Below are 20858 nucleotides of genomic sequence, written 5' to 3' on the forward strand. Positions count from 1 at the left end.
TATTTAAAATATCACAAGTATGAGTTCTCTTGACAGTTATTTAACCTACGATGACAGGTTACAAACTTCAAAAAAGAACAATGACTACAGATTTATTAATTCTGCATGCCACATACTCTTCATAAATAAATAAGTGTTTATGGAAACTCATTCCTTTGCTATTGTTTACCCGTCACTCCAGCTTGTCTTTCTATAATCGACTAACGTCAAAAAGCCACAGCTTTATTAATTTGATGCCTATTGATTTGATGGAAGAAAGGCCTAGAAGGGAGAAAGATGTTCTTATATTGAATTTGGAAACCCTATTCTTTCTATCCCAAGATGTCTGTAGCTCAATCAGCATCCTTCCTAGCTTTTCTGGGTCTTCAGAGCAAAAAGCCTGGGTTCTGGCCAGCACCTGAGGGACACTCAGTGATGACTACCATCTTGGCTAATCTGGGGTCTGCAGCTCTAGTTAACCAACCATGCAGAGAAGTCCATGAGGCAGAGCAGACGGAGAGAACCCCACCCTGGGTTATTAACTGTCTCATGGAATTGTGTCTTCCATTGTTCCTCCAAACCACATGGTAGGATCTGGCCTTCCAGAGCTATGCCAATCTTTCTCTTCTTTATGTGACATAAACAAAGCTAATGTCATGGAGTTGAGTAGGGAAGAAGCACATTTTCACCCCTGGGATTCACTGGCAGTTTTTCATAGACTGTCACAACTACGTTTTTCTCCATGAGGGATTTTTGTTCTTTATAATTGAAATATCTCACTAGGAAAATGGACAGTAATATATTTCTACTCGGTAATAAATAAATCGCTTAGTGTTGCATTTCTTCTCATGTCCTACTATACCCATCCAATCGAAGGTTTGCTCTCTCTACCAGGAGACTGTGCTGTTGTATGAGTGTGTGTCTGTGTACATCTTTCTGTGTACATGATCAAGGTTTATGTGTATCTATAGTGCTTGAGGGAGTTTTGAAATGTGGGAATTCCAGTTCCTCCCGGAAAATAGGCAAACTTTGCAAAAGTACATAAAGTTCTTCATCTGTAAATGGGACAGCAATACCTTTATTGGCATTATAGCTCAGGAAAGGGTCTTACAGTGTCCATAATAGCAGTTTCTGATGCTCTTATTAGCTACCTCTGCCCAGTAGATGAGATTTTCTTTCTGGGCAGAGGCTTTCTTCAGGTTTGTGGACAGGCCTAGTGACTTGGCCTTCCTCAAGAAGCCTCTGGTTGGTCTTTATCTGACCCCATCCCATATTAAGTATCTCTCTCCCATTCAACATTTTCACCTTGTTTATGATGATAAGAAATGAGCACAGGAACCAAGAAATAAGAGATTTGGACTCCAAATTAGCATTGCATTTTAAAGTGATACATGTCAAAAAGAAACATAGCTTCCTAGGTCGCATGAGTCCATTTCTCCAAAGGAAGAGAAAAAGAAAAAAAAAAATATTAGCATCTTTTTAAAATTATAGTTCTCCTCCAGGAATAAGAGTTCAAGAGCCCTAGCAAAGGCCTAAAAACATGTACATATAGCATTATATCCATATAATTTTTTATATATACGTATCTTTGATAAAGTTCAATTTATAGGTTAGGCACAGTAAGAGATTAACAACAATAACTAGAGGTTGAATATTCTTTTCCTAAAGTGCCTATAATCAGAAGTTTTTCAGATTTGGGATTTTTAAATTTACATTAATATAATAAGACAAATTGGGAATGGGACCCAAAGTGAAATGAGAAATTCATAAATATTTCATATATACTTTACACATATAGACCAGAAATAACTGTAGACAATGTTTTTAGTGTACCTGTGATTTGACTGTGACCCATCACATGAGTCAGGGGTGGGATGGTCCACTTTTGGTGTCAGGTGTGAGCTCAAAAATTTCAGATTTTGGAGCATTCCAGATTTAAGTTTTCAGATTTGGGATGCTCATCCTCTCCTAATAAAATAAATCAATTATATGCCAATATGCCATAGTAAGATCACCAGCATTACTACTCTTGTGCTTCGGAATCTTAAGTAAATATTATTTAAACACAAGCACAGAAATACTGTGACAGTCATTCTGAAAACCTGGGCACCTACAGGTGATGTGTACAGGGTGGGTATGCTGGACAAAGGGATGATTCATCCTCTTGACAGAACAGACTGGGATGATGCAAGATTTCATCACACCACTCAAATGGAGTATAATTTAAAACTTACAAATTGTTCATTTCTGAAATTTTTCATTTAATATTTTTGGACCATAATTGATGATAAGTAACTAGGACTGAGGAAATGAAACCACAGATAAGGAGGGACCTGTGTAAAGTTCTTTTTCTTAGGGGTATTGAACTATTAGCAAACTAAACTTTTGCAGGATATTATGAGATGAAAGAATAAGCATTAACAGCAGGTAGTGAGAGGGAAAATTTTAGGATTAGCTGATACAAAAGTAGGAAAGAAGTTTCCCATTAAGAAAGGAGACTCTTAATTACAGACAGCCAAAGACTGCAGGTTTGGTTCAGGAGGCCAACAAACTTTAATGCAAATACATAGGCAGATCTTAATAGAATTCTACCAAAAAGTTTTCTATAATTATTTTGTAAATATATATTTCTGGTAAAAAATTATACAAAGTAGAAATCTGGTTTGGCAGACAAATATGGATACATCCTATCCTGCCATATAAACCCCCTAATAACTCCAGTGATTATCTTTGGGATTATGTTAAATGGCCTCATGGGACTTGAGTTTTTAGTAATTGTATTTATTATGTGATTTTGTAGAGACCTCAGGTTGCCCAGCTTCAGGTTGCCCTGATAAGATTGTGATTGATGGCAATGTTGGTCAACATACAGATATAACTTGAGAATAAATGTATAAGTAATAAAATGGGTAAAATTCTACAATAAATGAAGTAAGTTAAATTTTAAGATGCAAAACATATACAGTCTTCCGAGTTAGGCACCATACAAATTTCATATAGGATGGACAACTTGTCTTTTTCCTGTGTTTTTTATAATTCATTCTTTGTACTCTCTGTATTATTGACACTTTTAGTGTTTGGAGGATATACAATTTTATGAAAAAGGCTATAGAAAAGAAAGATGATCCATTCTAAACAGATACAACTCTGAACCACCCCCATTCCCGCAAAGTTGCAAGGGAGAAAAGTGATTCTCATCTGATGATATACTGTATTAGATTTAAAAGTCAATGGGAATGGTTCAAAGAGATCAACAGGCAATTTATAATGCATAGTTTGTGCATTAATTGGAAAAATATTTTCGAATAGTTTATGGTGAGTAGGCTCCAGTCAATTGTAATATCACTATTGGGAGAAATAAAAGGTTGACTTTTGTCTCTTGTGAAGGTTAAATTGAAGAGATGCCTACCTTGAATCAGCCTTTATAAAATGTTGGTGGTGAGCCTTCAGAGGCAGATGGAGGAAGGCAGGCAGTGAGCACATCTTCCCTCCTCCCCAAGGTCGCATTCCACCATAATGACTCTTTTTCAGGTTCCAATATAGAGTGCTGGTATGAAATGGCCTCAGTGTGGTCTGAACTTGGAACTTTTTCTAATTAAATTTTGAAGTGTTTAGTGTGTTTTCATTTTGGTTTTCTAATTTGATAGGTCTCATTTGTGTCATTACTATGGATTTCTTAAGCCCTTGCTTCGGTTATTAATTTCTCAATTGTCCCAGGCCAAGTCATTACACTTTGATGTACGCATAACAGAGAGGAGAACTAGAGAAATTATCCAGAGAATTTAAATCCAAAACATCGTTTACTGAAAAAGCCTGGGTTTGAGATAAAGTGTGTGGTTTACCTAAATTACTTGAGTCACCCTTTAGCTTTTTTTTTTTTCTTACATTTTTTTATTGGTGCATTACAGTTGTACATAATGATGGGACCCCTTTAGCTTTGGGGAACTGACTTTCATTCTAATAATTTAGCAGAAATCTGGAAGCTGGAATGATATGCATTTTCAAATGTGGGATTCGTTATTTCAACCTGAAGAAAACCTTCTTAAATCAGGAAGGTCAGTCATATCTGTTAAACAGTCCCTATAAAATCCAAAAGAAATGATCATTAGTCATTTCTTCCATTCAGGATACTATGGCAGAGGTGGGAATGTTTCTCTGCTGGTATGAATCCTCATTCCCTCATTATTGATGACAAACAGAACCTAAATCTGTAGGCCAGAAAACTGGTTAAATATTGCTCATACATAACTGATATAACTGTGAAATGAGCTTTGATGAGGTATCTTTGCTAATACTACTATTGTTCTGCTACAATGTCTGTTCAGAACAGTGTACACTGGCACTACAGTGTGCTTTGAGGGAGTGAGGAACTTCACCAACTTAGGTGCTGATTTGGGAGTCAGTGCTACCCATTCTGTCCTACTGCTATGGGGCCTCTATTGTAGGAGGTCTGCTCTTTTAGATCCCAACAGAAATAGCGCTGATGGCTCTGGGGTAATGAGGATCCTGGTAGAGTGGCTTTCCTGAATGAGCTGCACCTCTGAAGTGACTTGAAGAGCCACTAAAGGGGACTATTTAGAAATAGCATCTTAAAGTAGCCAAAGCCTCAGAGCAGAGATAGGAACTAGGGTCTGATAGAGAATTCACGTGTGATTGTATTATTTGGTAGTAGGTGTCAATCAATGGAGGGCTTTCTTATACACACATTAAATGCTAATTTGATAATTAATGTGTATACATTAACTTATTAATGTTATTCAGGCTATAAAAGGATAAACACATTATTCAGATAATATAAATAAGGATTCTGTAGTAGGACACATTAAATATCAGTCAGGTTCACCAGAGAGAGAAAAAAATGCTCTAAAACATTTTGAGATATAAAAAAACAAAGTCATAGTGCCTATACTTTATTAGCTTCTGTTTTCTTTTGGCGGGGGGGAAGAGTTCAGATTTCCTTTATGTAATCCATATGTTATATAATGTTAATATTTTAAATTGCTACTCTGCTAACAGTCCCCCTACCCTCAATGCAACTAGCAAAGGTCAAAAGACAATTAAGATTAGTCAATGGTGAGTTGGCAGAACCCATAAGGCTCTCTCCTGAGTACTAGAAAGTTAATTGGATAACACCACTGCATTTATCAGAGGTTCACAGCACAAGATGCACAGAACATTTGCAAACAGCAAGCTTTTTTTCTATTTCTTTTCCTCCATGCTGGCTTTATAAATTTGATCCAGTGTGATGTTATAAAGTATATGTCCACTGTAGAATGATTAAAACTAGGTTAGTTAGCATTAACTCACATAGTTATCAGTTTGGGGTGAGACTACATAGCATCTATTCTTTTTATATATTTCAAGAATATAACATCATTAAATATAATTCCTTGCTGTATAATAGATCTCTTGAAATTTATTCCTCTTAACTATAATTATATATCCTTTGATCAATGTCTCCCATTCCCCTAGTTTGCTAATGATCCAGCCTCTGGTAACCATCATTATACTTTCTACTTCTATGAGATCAACTTTCTTAGATTTCACATAAGTGAGATCACATGGTATTTGTCTTTCTATTCATGGCTTGTTTCACCTAATATAATGACTTTCAATTTCATCCATGTTGTCACAAAAGGCAAAATTTGGGCTTCCTTAAATGGCTTATAAGTATTCTATTGTGTACATATATCACATTTTTAAAATTCATTTATACATTGATGGACATTTTGATAGATTCTATATCTTGTCATTGTAAATAGTATTACTATAAATCTGGGAGTATAGATATTTCTTCAGTATTAATTTTTTGGATGTATACCTAGTAGTGAGAATGCTGGATTATTTGGCAACTCTATTTTTAATGTTTTAGAACCAAAGGTTGGATGGTTTTAGGCATTATTAAGTCCCTATTACTATTTCCCTGAATCACTATGCTGGATGCTGGGGTAAAATGGTGATTAAAACACAGGCTGTATCTCTCATCAAGAGAAACAGACATAAATAACATAACAGCGTTGGGTACCAAGGATATAACAGAGAAAAGTTAAAGTAAAAGGGGAATCCGGCATGGAGGTACAGCTTCAAATATCAAGAGAGAGGTGGAAGAAGTATAGGGAGAAGTAAGAGAAACTCCATATCACATGAGATTCTTCTCCTTAAAGATGAGTTTATTCATTGTGGAAGGTAGAGCTTCACATTGGAGGTATGGAATTGGGGAAGGAAGTATAGGATACATATTTAAGTAGCTTCTCTATGAAAAAAAAAAGGAAGAGAGAAGACAGAAGAAGGTGGATGTGAGGATGCATTCTTTTTCAAAACAGGTTTACAACTGTTTATATTCTGAAAGGATGAAGCCAATACAGAGGGAGATTATATTCTGAAAGGATGAAGCCAACAGATGTAGGGGAGAGAGAAACCAGTGGTACTAACCAACCTGAGAGGTATTAGAGAGGGAAGCATTCTGAGAGTAGGATGGAGGATTTGGCTTTGACATGAGTGGCAACCCCAATCCCTGCGCCCTCTTCACACATAGCTGCAAACCATTTGTGGTGGCGATTTCATACCCTATTATATTAACATTAGGAACCTAGAAACTTGAGTATCTTAGAAGCTATTTTGTTACTTGCTCTACAATTGTATCTAAATAATGCCACCGTCCCTGCCAGAATAAAGAAGGTAATCATTGTTGGCTATGGATTTAGATTTATTGATATTCCCTGATAATGTTCATGGAGGCACCACGGGCTACAAGCTTCCACATTGGTTGCTTAAAAATAAGTTCGGGGAAAATGAAACAGGCTCCCTCATGCTGCTCATTCCAGCAATCATAGGCAATTATTACAGATACATGTAGAACAAAACAGCAACTTAACTTGAGAAGACAGACATATACCTCTTAAGGAAGGATAATGTCACAGTGTTCAGAATCTTATGCCCTAGTTGTGATGTATTCTAAAGGAAACATCTGAATTTATTCAAACTCAGAGTGCATAGCTTATCTTATGAAATGCCAGTTTGTGGATGAGGAGACTAGATATAATTTCCTCTAAAACTGCATGCATCGGATGAGATCTAGATTACAAACTGTGTGTCTAAACTGGCATTTTTGGTTTGGAAAGTTAACCCTATGTGGGTAAGGACCTGTGTAAACTCTTGGTCTGTAATAAGAATCTTCAAGTCTGGTGCAGGTTTTCCAAATGGAATTACAAGAAATACAAAAATATCTATCCTGCAACATGTTGATGGGCATTTGATTAGAAAGAATATTTTATGGTCTATCATAGTATTCCCCAAAAAATTTGTTTAAGTAAATGACTTCATCTGCTGCAGAATATTTCAGAGCTTTGTGATGAAAGTAGTTATGGTCTTAGTCAGTCTTCAAGAAGAAGATTTTGTTCACAATGTACCTCTAAATTTATTAAACAAGGAATTTTTTCCCCCACAGAACTCAAAGGAACATCTTCTCAATACTTTCCCATCTTCAGTGTCAAAAGCTTTTGCCACTGTGGACACTGCCCTGTATTAATTGTTTCATCAAAAATGGAGGCAAGGTTCCTTCCAGAGTATATCTGTGTGTTCATCAAAGTATTCATAGAAAATGTAATTTTATTTAAGTCTAGCCATATAAAATTACTGATATGTAACAAGTTTTTGTTCTACAAAAATAATGATACATCACTGACCCAAATAATTCCAAAAATGGCCATTATTCTTGCAACTAAACAAAATTAGTATAATGAAATTAAATGGACCACTGTCTAGGGATTTATTTTTCTAAAATAAAGATCTAATCTAGATAGTTCAGCTATCTCTTCACATTTGAAGAGATGGAGTTTTTCCTTGCTTTTGCAATCAGAGCTTACAAGAAGTCTTCAGATGAATGAAAGCCGTTGAGATGAAAGCAAATATAGCTTTACAGAAGAGCAAACAAGTGGGACTCTCAGGTTGTAAGGCAGCTTGTCCAGCAAGCTGGAGGTATGGAATTGGGGAAGGGAGTACAGGATACTTATTCAAATAGCTTCTCCATGAAAAGAAGGAAGAGAGAAGACAGAAGAAGGTAGATGTGAGGATGCATTCTTTTTCAAAACAGGTTTTTGAATATTTATATTCTGAAAGGATGAAGCCAATACAGAGGGAGATTATATTCTGAAAGGATGAAGCCAATAGACGTAGGGGAGAGAGAAAACCAGTGGTACAAACCAACCTTCCATATGTTGGAGCCCTGAAGATACCGCTATGCTATGCAATCTTATATTTCAACTCCTCCACATTCTATGATTCATCCACATGAAATGTAGAAATCTGACTTCCACATGAAGTTAGGTAGCAGTGCATTTTTTAAAAGAAAATATTTCTGACTTGGAAAACTTCCTTCTTTTCATATTCATGAATTTCCACATCTCATGTTTAGCCAAGACATTAAATAAAAAAATGAAATGGTAAATCCTGCATATCAATCAGTTAAATGCTGTCCCAAACATTAACTATATTGATATAACTATATGGATAGTATTTTTTCTTTTATATTCCAAATGTATATGTTCACTGAAACTCAAAAACTCTCTCAATGGAACAAACCAGTAGCCCACTCAGTATAGATTCTGCCTCCAGCAGTAGTGAATAGTAATTGCTTCAGAGGAAGATGGTAGCAATTGATAATGCTCTCTGTGTGGTGGAAAACTTCTTTCTCTTGCAAAATGAATGCTTAGCAATAAAATGTGGAATGAATCTCATATTAAGCAGGTAGCCCCAAGTCTATAGTCACTATCCTATATTATTTTTCAGTGTATTTTTTTCAGGTCAATATAGAACCAGTAGTATAAACCTAAAAGGTTCTAATCTGTTAATCAAAAGCTGAGAGATGTGAATTTACTGATTGCATTTTTTCTCCGTCAGGACTTTTGGTGGTGGGTACTCTATCTTATTCTTATTTGCAACTTTATCTCCTAACACAGTACTATAGATGCAGAATGTAGAATAGAATTGCATTAAATATTGTCTACTCTTAAATACAAAGAAACATATACTGACTCATTTCTTCATTTCATATGTGCATGTATGAATATATGTGATTATCTACAAAGTTGTTATAATGTATATAAATTTATGAGCTGTATATACACATTCATATAAATGTATATGCACATCCAATCCATAGTATTTTAGTTTCAACATCTATCTCAAGCTTAAAGTTATTTGCGTTTCCTACAATTTAATCATTGGTAAGGGGTTTGTGAAGAGAAGAAAAAAGAAGGAAAACTTGTTTCTATACATATTTGTGAAGTTCAGTGCCTGATAGAGCTCTTTGATTTCCATCCTGAAATGTGTTCACATTATTATACATCCCTAGTACCAGACGATTCAATTAATTCAAAACCTATGCATTGAGCCTGACAGACCCAATGGTCCTTTTGGCTGGATAAATGTTGAAAATGTCAACTCCATAATATGGCAAAACCTGATTCCTCTCTATTAAAGGTACCACAAACCATTTATTGATTTTTTAAAAAAAGAGAAATAAAAAGAAGCATGTACCAATTGAACAGGAAGTCAGACAATCCAATTACAGTTATGAAACTGAAGCATTGGGTTTGACAGACCCACTGATTACAAACGACTGCCAGAAAATGCAAGAGAATAGCAGCCCACCATCACACACACACACACACACACACACACACGCACACACACACACACACACAGGGACATACCTCTTGCAACAATGAAGTAGCTAAAATAAATAGCTGTGGAAGGCCAAAGGCCAACATTTTATTACCGATTTATTATTGTCACATTGAACTGTAATATATATGAAGGTTCACCAGAGTCAGTAGCCTCTGAGGGAATTTGGTTTCATTTATGCTCTACTATAGAATGATCTGGCCATCAGGAATATGTACATGAAATGAACTTGTTCTCTATTGCACTTTATAAAAACTGACCTCTTTCAGCTCAGCACCACAGGTTTCACTGTCTTCAACTTTATCCATTATCACACAATATTTATTTTTTATCCTTCTGAGTCACAACATTATATAAAGGTGCTTCAACAAAAACATGTAGAGATAAATCACGGAATGATTTGGTGCTTAGACTCCAAGGGAGGCAGGAGTTTTGTTAATCAGATAATCTAGTAGTGATCATATCGAGAGAAAACAAGATCTTTCTGAATGATATATGGTACAAAATTTAACAGTCCTCTATTTCCTCTACCATATCAAGGTAAGAGAAAGGAGATGAGTGTTAACAATGACCTTGAGAGTAATGAAGGGAATGGGAGGACCCTCTGAATGGCACCCTCCATGGATAGTGGGAGAACATTCATGAACTGTAGGAATCATCAGAGGCCATCCTTAGAGTTAGAGTTTGTTTTCCTAAAACCACATACCCCTCCTCTCTGAGGAGTGTGCTGGTGGCTGATATAGCAAGGGAAAAGGAACCTCTCTTGGTTTATTCCTGTTTGGGTTGATTTGGCTCCATTTGCACAGCATGGAGTCAAGCCTGCCTCTTACCTGCTGAGTCTCTGAAGTGGTGGAAAGCTTGTAAGGGACTTTGATAAGAAACAAGCACACATTCAAATAAACAGATATTCAATTTCCAACCCATTTCAGGTCAGGTCTCTGTTTTCCCAGGGTTACAGAGAAGCTGCTGTTGCCATAGGATACAGGCAAGGAAGAGAACTAGCTCCGAGTTCAGCAAGGTTCTTTAGATCCAGTAACCAGTGTCGCCATTTATTTAGTGGAATCTCCTGCTGTTCTTGAGGCTGCTATAATCACAGACTATTTCCACACTCTTATCTATACTGTTCAAAGAGCAATGACCCCAGTTTTTAATGTTGCTCTTACCAACATCTCATACTTTGGTAGACTTGAAATCAAAATCCATTCTTCTCCAATCTTATAACCCGGATTAAGAGATACTTCATCTAATATTTTACTACAATTTTCCCTGAACCCTTGGGACCCATATTAACAGTCTAGCAGGATTCTATCCTTTTTTTTTTGTTTGTTTGTTTGTTTACTACACCAATCCATATCATCACAGTTCAATGAGAAAAGTTTGGAGGACATTTTCTTCCTTAATATAAAGGCTACAACTCATCAGCATTCGCAGTCATGTCCATTGTAAACCGTTCAATCAAAAGGCTTAGGTCATAAGTCAATATACAAAAAAAACACAATTTAGGTTTCACTCAAAATACAAGAGCATTGCTAAGATTTTTAAAAAATCATAAAAAATTTTGTCATTTGCAACAGTTGAATGAACCTAGAGGACATTATGTTAAATGAAATAAGCCAGACACATAGAGACAATACCATTTGATCTCACTTATATGTGGAATCTAAAAAATTAAAACTCATGGAAGTAGTAGAATGGTAGCTAAAAAGGATGGAAACTAGTGATATAGGCAGATGTTAGTCAATAGGTATCAAGTCATAGTTAGGAAGATGAAGTTCTGATGATCTATTGCACAACAAGGAGACAATAATTAATAATAATTCTTTTAATTTTATTTTATTTTATTGTTGTTGTACTAGAGAATGAATCCGGGGAGTCACACTTGCCAAGAAAGTGCTCTACCTCTGAGTTATAACCCCAGTCCTGTGTCATCTGCTTAAAAATAGCTAAAAGAGCCAGGCATGGTGGCACATGCCTGTAATCCCAACAACTTGGGAGGCGGAGGCAGGAGGATTTCAAATTCAAAGCCAGCCTCACCAAATTAATGAGGCACTAAGCAACTTAGTAAGACCATCTCAAAATAAAACACCAAAGGGCTGGTGATGGGGCTCAGTGGCTATATCCCCCCTGGGTTCAGTTCCTGGTACTAAAAATAAAATAAAATGAAATAGCTAAAAGAGAGGATTATGAATGTTTTAACCTCAAAGAAATAATAAAAGTTCGAAGTAATAGATATGCTAATTACCCTGATTTGATCATTTTACCATGTGTGTATGGAAACACAGCATTGTACACCACAGTTATATACAAGCATTGCTTTTCAATTAAACATAAAATAAAACTTAAAAAATACCATAGAGGATTTTTAATAACCCTTGTGATTGTCTAAAAACACGGGTCTCCTTCAGCTTGAAATGGGGAAATAGGGAGAAGGCACTAAGAAGTCAGCTCATTCATCCCTCATTCTGGGAAAACCAGTTTCCATAACAACTGTCTTCATTTCTTTATTCATGTTCACACATTATCTTTTCCTGTCACTCTTAGAATGGCCCTTGTCCCTTGACATAACAACAAATAACACACAAAAGGCAGTCAGATCTTGGTAAGTCACAACAATTTTTTTTCTTTTCAAGCAAATGTGTTATTCTTTCAAAAGATTTTTTTTTGTGTATGTATGTAAAGAACCATGAATAACATTTGTCCAGGTAGTATTTTGCTAAGTGTCTAGGAGTTATCAATTTCTTCATTCATTTAAAATATGTATTTTAAATGAAATGGTAAAAGTAAATAGTTTCCATAAAGTTAGAAATTCATCAAGGAGAGAGTGCAGTTTATGGTATTTATGACTCAATGCTGGATGCAGCATTTATTATTATAGTGGTCATTTATTCCACATAGTTCTATCAGTCTGTCTTTCCCATATTTGCAGAGATGAGGAGAAAAGAAACAAGTCTAATATTGTATAGTTTATAATGTCATCCAGCACTCTTTCAAAATATATATCATTGACATGTAAGATGAGAAAATTAATGTGCAGAAAGAATAAACCACAACAATTTCTTATTTAGGGGAACAATCAGATTTTAAATATGGTTGTTTTGGTTCTAAAGCATGATTCTTTCCAGACCCCATTCCATTCCTGAAAATCACACAATTTCTTTGGTATTGTAGTAACACTCTCCCAATTATATTACCTTTTACTGCTGATTTTTCATTAAAGTTTAAGATATTTTCACCTGTATTTGGATACCATAATTTATAAGGTTAGAGCTGGTATATGAATATCTCTATCATTAGCTTCTTTATCCTGCCCTAAATCAGGCAGGAAATTTGATGAATCAACAGAGATTAGAGTAACCTATGTAAAAAGACCCTATTTAAGAATGTTGTCCTATAGTGAGAAAGCTTAGGTTGCAGAAATAAACACAAAGTAAAAAATGTTCAGACATGAGGTAGATTTCTGTTCAGATCACATAGATTTTGAAGATTTAAATTATTTGATCATGAACTTCTAAAGAAACTTGGTGTCAAAGTTGAGTCCTTACATACATGAATGGATTAAGCACACAGACATGCATGTCTTTTGATCTATCCTGCTTAGCACATCACAAAGGAGGGTACCTGAGGAGCACAAAGAGATGGGGAACCATCACCAAAGATGATGGCTACACATGTACTTATAATGCATTTCTGTGTATCTGTAAGCCACTCATTTTGTTAGCAGCCATTCTGGATTGTCTCATTCCAGTCTGTTGTTGGGACTAAGGAAATTAAATAAAGGAATTTGGTTTTGATACTCAAGGCAAATACATACTTGTGGGAAAACAGACATACAAACGGCAACCTTGTGATTTCATATATGCAAATGGGCAGCAAGTTCAAAGCACTCCTGGGTCCTCTAATGGTTTCACAGAATAAATAACTCCTGCACAAAGAAGATGCCCAGCAACTATGTGTGGAATGAGTGGCAGCAGGAAAATGTGTGGTTTCTTCTGTATGTTACTCCTTTTGCGTCTTCACCAATTTCTACATATATCCAGAAGTGTCTGGAACGAGGAAGATTATTGCTGAGTACAGTGTCATGGGATGATAAGGCCTTGCCTGACAGTTACCAGAGTTCTCGAAATCAGCCTCAATGCATGCTTCCATAACCTAGGCTTGGACCCACAGATAATTTATGGCAAATCTCAAAACTGAAGAATTTAATACTGTGGTTCCTTTGTCGTCTTCTTCAGGCCCTTTTTGCTTTATGGCCCTTCACTGAATATCCTGAAATGTTTTGACAGCTTTCTCTGTTTATTGCTTAATTTTGCTGAATTTTTTATGAAATTTTTATTCCTTGCTGAAAATACAAAAAACAAAACAAAACAAAACACCAAAAACCTTGTATTCATAGGGACAGATAAAGTAAAATTTTTCTCTTTTTATTGCTAATGGGTTTATTTTGGGATACAAGTAATAGTATTTAAACTTGTGTCAAAACAGTCCTTACAAATAAGACCAAATAATAGATGATGACTACATGCCCAAATCCATGCTGCTATGGGTTGGCTCAATGTTGGGAGCTTTCAGCAAGAAATCAGAGACAAAGTGAACTGAAATAATAACAACAGGATTTTTCACATCTAGGGTTATTTGTCTTCTTTTATATCCACAAAAATACACAAAGGAATGTAGAGTTCATATGAAGCTATCAGATTCAGGCACAGGTGTCTAAATTTTATCCGTTTTATTGGAGACAACAGGAAATGTAGAAAGTAGAAGACATTCAGAAGGATAGGATTTAAAATAGGAGTAGAGAAGAGAGATGATGAGGAATAGTAAAAAGTGGAAGAGTTTCCCTTAGGAAGAGATGAGACAGTGCCCTGTCGACTTCAGAGAAGTCTTGCTATGAAGGGCCTGCTCTCCTGTGTGTCTTCAAAAACACAAAGTCCAGAGCCTCAGAGCCTCATTGATTATAACAGCAAGTAGGCCACCTAGAGAGAGATTTGGTTTGATAACTTAAAAAAAAATCTTAAAATAAAATGGAAGCTGTATTGAGCTCAGGACTATGTTATTATTATTATTATTATTGATGTTGTTGTTGTTATTACCACCAAAAGAGGCTTCCCTTTATTTCAAATACTTGAGATTTCTAGGTCTGGAGCAAATTTTCTTGTCCTCTGTAACAAAGAACCTGAGAGGAATGACTAGCATCCTGGACTTGAGATGAAACCCTCTGATATGATAGCAGTTAACCAAGAGTTGAGAAAAATTAGGCTTCTGGTTTTAACATCACTATTATGTTCCCTTCTGCTGTTTGTGCTCCTCATTATCAATACTTGTCTGAATATCTTGCTGTTCCTTCAAGTTCTAGGCTTCTGCAATGTCATGATAGAGGAATCTATTGAACCGTCATTCAGGAAGGAAAACTAACAAATTGTTTTTATTTGTGGTAGATAAAGGAATAAAAATATGAGAGATAATACAGATATTTGAGGATAAATGGAACAGAAATATAAAATATAAATATTTGAAACAGGTCTCTGAAAATAAAACGTTATTTGGAAGTGAATACAAAAGGGAAAATCAACTTTCTAGGAGATGCCTTCTGAAAGATCTGCTGTGAAAATGTCTTGCACATTCTAAACAGTTAGCATCACAAAAATAGGAACGGATATGAAATAAGTATGTTAAGCAGTATTCACTGCACACATATTTTAAATGTTATTGAAAAAATAACAACTGCATATCCCTAAATTCTGAGAATGAGTCTAGGCACAGGTTGATCTCCAGGAGGAGTATAAAGACATGTGCCAGGATAAGAAAGTAACACACTTGACTGAAGAACTCTTCTCCATATGACTCCATGGTGTAGTCTCAAAAGGAGGTGATGTACTTTAGAATTGTTCCCTAGTTCCTAGCCAGTAGTATTGTCAGCTTTCAGCAGAATATAAAGGGAGACAATGGTCATATCAAAATGGGGAGAGTTTGAGATATTTTTAGGGCAGCATAGATTAATTAGATCTGTGAAATATTAAATTTTAAGATAGCAGTGATGAGCTACATTTTAATTTTTTTGTAGTTTCATATGGACAACATGCCTTTATCCTATTTTACTTTAATGTGGTGCTGGGGATTGAACCGAGTACTTCACACATGCATGGTAATTGCTCTGCCACTGAGCCCCAGCGCCAGCCTGAGTGATGAACATTTTTTTTTTATTTTTAATTTTTTATTGTGGGTTGTTCAAAACATTACAAATTTCTTGACATATCATATTCCACACTTTGATTCAAGTGGGTTATGAACTCCCACCTTCACCCCATACACAGATTGCAGAATCACATCAGTTACACATCCATTGATTTACATATTGCCATACTAGTGTCTGTTGTGCTCCGCTGCCTTTCCCATCCTCCACCCTCCCCCCTCCCCACCTCTCCCCTCCCCTCCCCTCCTCTCTCTCTACCCCCTCCACTGTATAACCCTGAGGGTCTCCTTCCATTACCATGCAATTTCCCTTCTCTCTCCCTTTCCCTCCCACCTCTCATCCCTGTTAAATGTTAATCTTCTTCTCCTGCTCTTTGTCCCTACTCTGATCTTAGTTACTCTCCTTATATCAAAGAAGACATTTGGCATTTGTTTTGATGAACATTTTTAAATGACCCATTAGAAGAAAAGAAGAGGGTGTGTGTGTGTGTGTGTGTGTGTGTGTGTGTGTATGTGTACGTGTAGGAAGGGAGAGAAAGGGGGAAGAAAAGTATGAGATGAGAGCAATAGACATTCAGAAAGAAGAAAACAAATTGAAACTGTGGGCCCGTGAATTTTTTTTATAATGTAACTTTCATAGAAGATTTATTCCTTTGTCCTTTATATAATGGTAAATTTAAGAGAAAAAAATAACTATTCAAAAAGCCATGGTTAAATCATAGCTGTTTGATCTGACAAGTTAAATGAGAGAATTAAAAATGACTGTACGTTTCCAGGAATAATACCTTGAAGCCTTGAATTTATATTGTGCTTTATACATTTAATGCCCTTTTCAATTTTATCTCTAGGATAACCGCTGAGGAAGGATAGATAGATGCTGAGCACAGTACTTGGCACCCTGCAAAAGCTCAGTAAACATTGACAGCTCAGATGACAGCTAGGATGCTGATGGCAAAGCCAGTTTGGAATGGGTTTAAGAAATTAAAAAGCTTAAAAGTTGGCACTTCATATACCTTTGGGAGTCACTGAAGCCTCATATGTGGATGCTATCAAGAAGTTTACCCTAAATGTGCATCATGGTGGGGGATGGGTAAGATTGGTCATTGATAGTGGCGTGAGGCAAGCTCACTTCCAGAAGCAGAACTATTCTCTCCTATTTGAAGTGCATGTTTCATGGTTAGAACCTGCAGAGTGAAAAGAAGAGATTGATTAAATATGTTGCTTCCCACTGCAGCCATCCACAATTTATCATTTCTAGCTACTGTGATTATTTTGCATTCAGCACAAAGATGGCAATCTGGCAGGTTTGTGAGCCTTGAGACTCCAACAGATTGGGGCTGAATTCTTGCTTGTTTGTCAAGGCAACAGAGCATGCTCCTGTCAGTCAATATGCCTTTTCTTGCCTTGTCGAAACCATTTCTGCTCTATGCCAGTGTCAGTTGCATTTCCCAGATATGGCTCCAAAATATTGTAACAAAAGTTGCTATTTAATTTGAAGTTGTTTTGGCAGGTGAGCACTGGTGTTGTAAATTGTGATTCTAAATCTGTGATTTACAGAAGAACAAGCCCTTGTTGAAATATGAATGCTATTTAACTTTGAAGAAAAATAAAAATCTATGCAGTCAGTCATATAATCAGTCTGATGACAATATTTTTTGAGTACCTAGTAAGTATTAAAAGTATAACTTGTGCATAGGGAAATACAGAAAAAAATGCTGGTTTATCCCTTCATGGAATTCTCCATTTGGGAAGGCAGAATGCATCCTTTTAATTAAAGACAACTTCACTATTAACCAATTTTTATAGGACAGGAAAAACAGTGAACACAAAATCCCATAATATGGTTCATCCTTGAACAAAAAATATAACTAGGTGGATAAAGGCCAAGGACATTCTGTGTCGATGAGAGTTTAATTACTAAATTTTCCACATTATATGACCCAACTTATTCATTTCCCAAATATTCAGAGAAAATGAGTATAAATAAATACATCTTCCTCTTAAAATGGGATCAAGCTGTATTTATTCCAAGTCGTTTCTTTTCTTAAGTGCCAAAATTTATCTTTGGCTAAATAAGCATATGATTCCCAGGATGCCTGGCTGAATATGCCAGTTGGCACAGGAAGGCAGAGGAGAGGTGTAAGGCACACAGCATGGTCCCATGTGTTGGCAGCATATAAAGGTGTGTGGCAGCTTCCTAGTATATGGACATTAGGAGGTCACAGAACATGACATGTGGATTACTTCTGTGTTCATCACTGTCCTATGATACAGGTTAGTGTGATAGCTCTTGAAAGCCCTCTATACTGGGCATGGATATTGCTGTAATGAAGTTTTACATTGGAGAGACATGAAGACAAAGGAAAGGAAAGAATACCTGTATTTTTCTCTCTCTAAAAGGTTTGGCTAATTACCTGGACACCTCAGAATTCATCTAAGCAGTGTGGGTAATGTGTCAGCCCTGCTCACCATTCTAATTTCTTTTCCATAGACTTCTCTAACTTTCATTCACTTACATCTTGGTTTCCCTGTCTTTCCTGCTTTCTAATACAACTCCTTCTTCTTCTTCATTCATTTCTCTTGAGGAAAACTTGAGTGAATCAATAAATCTTCTGAGACTGTTTACTGAAATAGAGATTTAAAATGTATGGTTACTGGGAGCAAGTTATCTCAAATGTCAACTTATACCAACAGATGGGGATTCTTGCCTGAGAGGGAGCAAATGCCTAGTTTTATCAGGTATATCAATCTTATTTGGCACTAATTTTTTAAAAAATGGAGTCTTAGAGTATGTTCCACATCTAATACAATTAATAAATATCTTATGAAAACTAGACCTGTTTTAGGAACTCTTCATTGAAGTGGGGCCATGTATGTTTGTATGTTATCAAGAATCTTGCAGTCTCTGGGCTGGGGTTGGAGCTTAGTGGCAGAGCACTTTGCCTACCATATGTGAGGCACTAGGTTCAATCCTTAGCACCCCATAAAAATAAATAAACAAATAAACAAATAAAGGTATTGTGTCCATCGACAACTAAATATTAAAAATATATATATATATATATATATATATAAATCTTGTAGTCTCCCAGTGACTCTGGAGGCTGAGGCAGGAGGATCATGAATTGAAAGCCAGCCTCAACAACTTAGCAAGGCCCTAAGCAAATTAGCAAAACCCTAACTCTAAATAAAATACAAAAAGGGCTGAAAATGTGACTCAGTGGTTAAGCACCCCTGGTTTAAGTACCTAGTACCAAATTAAAAAAAAAAAAAAAGACTCGTACAGTCCATCTTCAAAATTTCTTCTTGAATACTTATATATAAGTGAAGTATCTCATATATACGCACGTTTTGTTTAGAAAGTGCCATCAGATACAAAATTTCCTGTAGATTTTGATTTGTATCATGTTCCTGTATAATGGGTGAGGGTACCATGTTTTTCTTTATATTGTAAATAAAATACTCTCAGGATAGTTTAGTGGTTTGATGGGTTGTATCACATTCAAATACTGTTTACTGAGTATCTAGTAAGTACTGAGCAATTGCTTTGTAGTAACCATAGTATTATCTTTCAATTATTGTTTATAACAATCCACTGGAATTGGTAGATGGCATTACTTGCATTGAGTAAATGAGTTTCAGAACCTGTATGCCACTGTTGAGAATTGCATGGCTCGTAAGGAATAGAACTGAGATTTAAGCCTAGGTATTAAGAATCCAACTCCACTGCACTTTATAACTATGATGCTAGATAGGTCACTCCAAGCTGCTCCTACTATTCTGTCATATTTAGCCACACAAGCAATCTTTCAAATTCTGTATTGATCATACTGATTACCATTGAAATCCAAAAATGTTTTTCTCATTATGGCTAACCAGGCAGAAGGTATAGACATGATATTGGATTAAATTGGCATGATAATTGGGTTAAAAATAATGGTAATAAAATACAGTTTATTGGATGTGGTGAATTCTGTGTACACATTAATAGAGAGTATGAATATACTTATGACTGATGACAGATTTGAAGCCCCACCATTCCCCTTTCTTCTTCTGCCTCACATTAGGCAAGCTAAGTCTAGGGGCTACCTCCTTTGATTCCAGCAGAAAGAAGTTTTGAACTACATGAGTCCTGCTTCATGCAAGAGAACTTAAATCTCAGCTCCTCTCCCTAATCAACCTAAGAAAAGCCAAAGCCAGTTACCCTCTCAAGCCATTTTTATACTCGTTTGGGACCTGCCATTCGCAGTCTAGAAAGCTTGTGAATAATAAACCTTTTCATATCCACCTTTGTATGTGTGTCTGTAGCATCTTCAGTCTCAAGTTCTGAACTAAATTTTGGGTGGGAAGTTCATGTCACTTCTGTGAAGTCCTAACACATACATCACTGCTCACAAATCATCATGTGGCCAACCCTGTTAACACATTTGATAGAGGAGGAGACTGGAACTCAAATGAAGAACTAATTGCAATGTGCGAGTGCGTGTGCATGTGTATGCGTGTCTATAGGATGACATAAGTTGTCTGGATATCTAGAAGAAGAAACTGAAAAGGAATTTGTTCTCACAAACCTAAAAAAATTCTTCTTAGCCTTCCCTTAGAAACAGTGACCTGAAATATCAGATGACTAATGGTTTAGTTAGATGATATTTTGTAAAGTTTTATAAGGTCCTTGGTAGGTGTACTGAAGACAGGTATAATGAAAATTGATATTTCATATGTTTCTCCCTGTTTGTAATCAAATTGTGTCCTTCAGATATATAAAAGCTCAACTTCAAAACCGTTTCTACATATGTTCCCTGAGGAGAGAAATTGGGAAATAAAACACTGGCAGAATTTTCATTCCCTTTTGGCTGAGAGAAAGCTTAATTAATTGTGTTAGCTTCTGGAATTCCTCATCAGAGTGTTGGTGAGACCGGAATGGAATTTCCAGAGCTTTTACTTCCTCATGATTGCTGTTCTTTCTCTAACCTCAGGACCCAGTCCTCTACTGAGATTATGTTGTC

The sequence above is a fragment of the Marmota flaviventris genome, chromosome 8, assembly GCF_047511675.1.
Source record: "Marmota flaviventris isolate mMarFla1 chromosome 8, mMarFla1.hap1, whole genome shotgun sequence".
In the NCBI taxonomy this organism is placed as follows: Eukaryota; Metazoa; Chordata; class Mammalia; order Rodentia; family Sciuridae; genus Marmota; species Marmota flaviventris.